The sequence below is a fragment of the Mangifera indica genome, chromosome 20 (genome assembly GCF_011075055.1).
Source record: "Mangifera indica cultivar Alphonso chromosome 20, CATAS_Mindica_2.1, whole genome shotgun sequence".
Lineage (NCBI taxonomy): Eukaryota > Viridiplantae > Streptophyta > Magnoliopsida > Sapindales > Anacardiaceae > Mangifera > Mangifera indica.
Window position 1 is genome coordinate 3,613,706 of NC_058156.1, and position 6,193 is coordinate 3,619,898.

General features: G+C 28.8%; 1 non-coding gene across 1 annotated transcript; it reads right to left on the reverse strand.

The window, feature by feature from the left end:
- Positions 1-5,867: 5,867 nt before the first annotated feature.
- On the reverse strand, positions 5,868-5,974 carry LOC123204985. Its single transcript, XR_006499671.1, has one exon. It is a non-coding gene; the product is annotated as a small nucleolar RNA R71 (small nucleolar RNA).
- Between the last annotated feature and the right edge of the window lie 219 nt (positions 5,975-6,193).

Sequence of the window (6,193 nt, forward strand, 5' to 3'; positions counted from 1 at the left end):
AAAAGTAGGCTAGGTGATAGTAGGCTAAGCAAAAACCTCGGTATGAGTCAAAACAATGATCAAAAAAGCAATGTCAGGAGGAGCAGATGATGCTTCTCTTGATGAGGATGTCAATGAAGAAGATTGTTTATCTGACATTCCCGTGTATCAAACATTGTCGTCAAATTAGTCTGCAGTTTTCTCAATTGAAGTTAAAACTAGCGAGAAGTTAATATCATCCTATATATTTTGTTTAAGTACATTTTGTTATACCTTATTTATATTTTAATCAATAACAAATTATTACTTTCTGTATCTCTAGTGAAGATAGTTGGGATAGCATCCTATCCCAGGGTGTCTTTCATTGCCACTCAACATGTATGTAAATCCTAAAACTAGCATGATATCCTCCTATCAATATAGTATGTCTAGTGTCTCGTATATCTAAAACTGTAATTTCAACTTAAAAGTGTTACTCTAAAGGATTACAATCAACTTATAAATGATACAATTACCTAGAAAGCTAGCGAGAACCCTATGATACCATATTGTTTCATAAGGTTTTTCGTCTTCTTTACAGGGTAGACTCTATACAAATTCAAGTGATATTATCACGAATCAATCGATATGTCATTTTCCATACCCGTTCTCTCCACAAGTATGTATAGAACCCTTCAAGATGATTAACTAATTGCAATCTTTTGGGGGATTGTTATCCCTAAATCACTCCCTAAAAACTGCATGTGAAGATAATACAATAGGGCCAACTTTATTGTATCAGTGTTGTCCTTCCCCCAAGGCCTTTACTAGAAAATGTGACTCAGTTCAACATATGTAACTAACTTATACCCATAAAAATATGTATTTTGGATCCTCTCTATGGCCTTCAATGGAAGATACATGTCAATATCCAATAATTGATTGAATTGAAGGTCTGTTATAATGGCAAACTCATATGACTAAACTTGACATCAACCTCATTAACTCTAAACCATAACTCATCACTCAAGTTTGCCTTGTTTACCTCTCTTAAAAAGAAGTGTATTAACATTCCACTAAATCGGCTTTCTTAAGGTTGAGGAAGTGCTCAAAACAAGTACACCGAAACATTTTTAATTGCCTATTTGTTAGTATTTTCATAATCATGGCTTTCACATGTCTGTATTTAGTGTAGCAACTTGAGCCTTGAAGTGTTTTTCGATAAAAAATCTCATTTCACCACCCTTTCCATCATCTATTTCTCTCTTTTGTACAACTTTTTATAAAAAAATTAAATTGCTATTATATCAATTTTATATTAAAAATGAGTTAACTCTTAAAATATATGCATTATTAAAAAAAAAGGACTACAAATTCGAATTCTACACATAAAAAAACCCTAAAATAAAAACATTTCAATTTGCTCCCTTAAATGGAAAATCTTAGAAAACACATACGTGTCAAAATATCATTTTGCCGCCCAACCCTTACAATGTGAATTTGTATGGTAGTAAAACTTTAAAAAACTAAAATTTGCCCCTACCACATGAATTCGTGTGTCAACCTATTTTGCAAATTTACACTTTTGCCCTATCACACGATTCATTATTTAAAAACTCGTACTTTGGCCCCTAACCACATGAATTTGTGTAATCTATAAAGTTTAAAAAATGCACAAAACCTCCTTGTCTCTAGGAAATCTCACCACACAAATTTGTGTGATAAACAAAAACTTTGCGTGGTGACAGTCAAATTCTTGTGGTGAGATTTCACTTACTAAACTTCACTTTTCAAATCCCATTTCATCAATAATCAACTCTAGACCTAATCTAACACAAAAACGCTAAAAATTAAGCCAAAACACCAATAAATCAAGCAATTTCATCAAATGTTTCAAATCAAAACCTTAAGTCTAAACACCAAAATACCGCATCCAATCGACTAAATCTTACACTAAAATGTATATAAACATGACAAGGATTATTTTACTAACCTTTTCATCCATTTTGGTTGTTAGAAAAGTCATCAAATTCACCTGAGAAAATCAATTAGTGCGTCTATGAAATTGTGCACCCAAATACGCGTTTTCATGTGGTTGGAAAGGAAATTTCATTCTTTTTCTTTGTTTTTTAAAAAATTTGACTTAATTTATTTGTAAATAAAGTTAGAAAAGAATAAGTAACAGGTTTATGTAGAAATTAATGCAATAAATAGAGAGAGTAAAATAACAGAAGCTATTACTAATATGATAATTAATTTTGTATTTTTTTTTATATATAACTAGAATTAAAGTTTTGATTCTTCTTTCTTTTTTCAAATTGTCAATTTTTTAAATTCACTTATAGAAAAATAAACTTAACTTAATTCTAAAATCGAATTCTTTTTGACTTAACGTAAATTTAATCACCTAAAATACCTTGACATGATGATAAAAAGAATTATAATTTATTTATTTGAAATACTTCAAACCCAATTATCTAAATTAATATAATCAGTGCAACTTCCAATGACTAAAACCATATTTTGATAAGATTTTGTAGCAAAGTTTGTGTCAAAATAACCTTATATTAACAACAATATTATGTGTATATATTTTTAAATACACAAAATTGATATATCATTATATAATTAAATATTATTTTATTTTATATTCAAAGTCAATCAATCTTGTAATGATATATCAATTATATACTTAAAATTGTGTATATACAATTTTATTAATATATATAGATAAGTAGAAAAAAAAAAAAAACCTAGCAACCCTACATAAAATATTTTTATCCAACTAACCCCAAAGATAAAGCTCACATAAATTAGTGTTTCACATTGGGATTGGGATCATGTATGAGTAATTATAACTTTATATGGTTAGTTTGGGCCTAATATCGTTGCTCCTCAAGGCTTCGGTTGCATGATTTGTGCTTTACTTTCTACTTTTGCAGCTCCTTTAGTCATTTGATTTGTTCCTTCATCCATTTTTAGCCTCATCAAAATAATTTATGTCTCCTTTTACTAAATTTTATCTCTTTAAACTTTATCTAAGATAAAACATGCCAAATTATATTTTTCATATTATCTTTGATGAAACAATATTTTTCCCCCATAAGTTTGAAAAATCGATTTTTCCACTCATTCTCACTCGTTCGTCAAAGTTAGACATTAGTTTTAACAGTAAAAAAACAATAACTTCCAAATTTGATCAATTTCACCACCAAAAGCGCTATAATAATATTTGCCTCAATAAAACTACTAAGCAAGAAAACTATGTTTTCTCAAGTGGCATGGTTGTCTTTCATCATTCCACATAACTATAAAAAGAAGGAAAAAAAAAAAAACAATGTTTACTACAATGAAGCCACATCCTAAAAAAGGGCATTCAAGCTCAAACTTATCCAATGACATTCCTTGTTTACTTTTATAAATGTCTTACTGGTACCTTCTTCTATTTCCTATCAATCTGCAACATATGTTATGTATATCTTAGTGAATGAAAGATCAAATTATTTTTTGTTAATAAGATCTATCATCTACAATTTCTCCAATGGCATGTGTTGCTTAAGATTTGACTTTTGCTTCCGAAATTGAAAGAATATTATTACTCAAAAGATGAGACTTAGATCAAGGATTTATGCCTTCCTTCAGAATGATAATGGGTATGTCAGGTTGACTTCAATGTTTGTACAATTGTAGTTCTTTGTGTAAGGTCGTGATGAACTTGTTTTTTCTAATAATGTCTTCTTGACTTTCCCAACACTTGAGAGTTGGGATAACTATTTTTCATATGTTCTACCAACAAGAAGAAAAGAGTAACCTGAGTATGTGGTCATCCAACAGTCTCTTATATTTTTTTTATACCTATCATTGCCACCATTCTGTTAATATCTATTAACAATTTAGTTTTCTATTTTTTTTTTGATAATTTTGTTTATTGTTATTTTTTAAAAATATTTTCATAATTAAAAAACTTGATATGTTCTAAATGAAAAACATATTCAAATGATGAGGACGAGTTCACTTTTGTATACTCAACTGACCAGAAATTGGTGCAATATAAATGCTATAATAGAGACCTTATTGCAATGTTTACATTGTACTCATTCATAGTTAATCGAGTCCACAAATTGAAGTCATCTTAATTGCTTGCACAGCTTTTCCATTTAGACCATGATGTGCATTGAAATATATACAAATAAGGTTTATAATAACACGTTTTTAAAGTGAATTTTAGTTTTTTTTGTAAATTCCTTAAGTTTTATTTATTTTTGATAGTTTGATCCTATTTTGTACTTTGAATTATATTTTTTGATGTTTTGGAGACATTCAAGCCTGTGTTGAAGTGAAAATGAAAGCTTAAAGAAACAAATGAGAAGACTTTATATAAGATGATAGAGGTCATTTGTGGACAGTCTTATGGCCATAATTGGTACTCATAATTACTAGAAGTAAATAATATTTAAAAAACAAAAAATAAGATTAAGTGACAATATATGAAAAGAAAGTTATGTCTTCTCTACTTGGCATTCATTCACCAAAATACAGTAGCCCAAATTTTTAGAGAGAGAAAGCTCCAAGAAACAAGTAAAAGAGTGAAGAATCAAGTTAAAGAAAAGAGACCTAAAAGAATCAAGATTTGAAGACATTAGAGTGTTCCCTATCTCTCTTAATATCTTCTTTTATTGATTTAAAATGTCTTTTTTTTCAACTTTATCTACATGAATAGTTAATTTCCTTTTTGGGGTTTATAATGAATCTATAAATTTTCAAAGATTATGTAATAGGGTTTGATTATTGATCAATGATAATGAATGTTTGATTTAGTAATTGTGTTTTTATCTTCTTGCTTGGTGTTAGAGCCTAATACCATGTTTGTTTATAGATTAAAGTGTGATATTGAGAAATACATATTCAATTAGTTCATATCTTTGCTAAACCTAGGTTTTATTTAGAGATAAATATAAATTCTTTGTGTGTAAATTGATTGTCATAGAAATTAATGGGTTTTGATTAACGTCATAGCACGAAAGTAGGTAAACTTTTAATCTTAACCTATCTAATTAACCTTGAAAGAGGAATTAGGTAAAATAAGATAATCAACCATCAACAATTCATTTTACTATTGATTTTAATTAGATTTGTTATTGAATTTTGAATAATTGATTATGAAATCATAAACTCTAGGCTTCTCTATATTGGTATTTCACTTTTAATTTGTTGAGTGTTTATTTATTTTATTATTTTTAGCTTGTTAGTTTACATTTCAATTAATTTTAATTTAGTTTCCCTTATTTGGCATTTTAATTCTTTAGCTAATTTAAATTACAAAATGAACTAGTACTCAACAAGTAATCCTTGTGGGACTGATATCTTTCTATATTACTTGATTGACTCATATAGTTGTGAGGCATAGCAACGAATTTTTGACACTACTGTGAGAGATTGATGCTTTGTTGATATTAGTAGAATTTGTAGTTTGACTAGGCTAGAGTTTTATTACATTTTATTTTTGTTTTATTTGATTTCTTGTTGTTTTTGTTCTTTTCTTGTAGGTGCTTTATTGGTTTATGACTAGATCTCAAAATCTAGAATTATTGGATTTTGACCTAGAAATTGACACAACCTTTAGAAGATATAAAAGAGAAAGACAAGCAAGACAAAATATTGCCATAGAGGATAACAACAACAATTAGTGAGCTCTTCGCAAATATGTTATACTTACTGCTCATGATGGTTATTCTAATGTTGTGAGGCCTATTATGGTTGCTAACAATTTTGAGATCAAATCTTTAATTGTTCAGATGGTACAATAAAATCAGTTTAAAAGAGCAAATAAGGATCCACACATCCATTTATTACGTTTCTCTTAGATATATGACACCTTTAAGGTGAATGGGGTTCCTAAAGATATAATTAAGTTGAGAAACGAGATCGCTACTTTTTACCAAATGGATGATGAGTCTTTATATAAAGCTTGGGAGAGGTTTAAGGATTTACAAAGATAGTGCCTTCATCATTGTTTGCCTAGTTGGCTAGTTGTTTAGACTTTTTACAGTGGTCTTTCTTATTCATTGAAAAGTATATTGAATGTAGTCGCTAATGGGTAAAACATCTGATATTGAAGAAAGAACTTTCAATAGTTGTTAGTGGTCTAATGATAGAGCTAGTCGTAAAGGACCTTTAAAAATGCATGAGGTAGATGAGATTAGCATAGTGAATGCCAAGTTGGATACATTAGCAA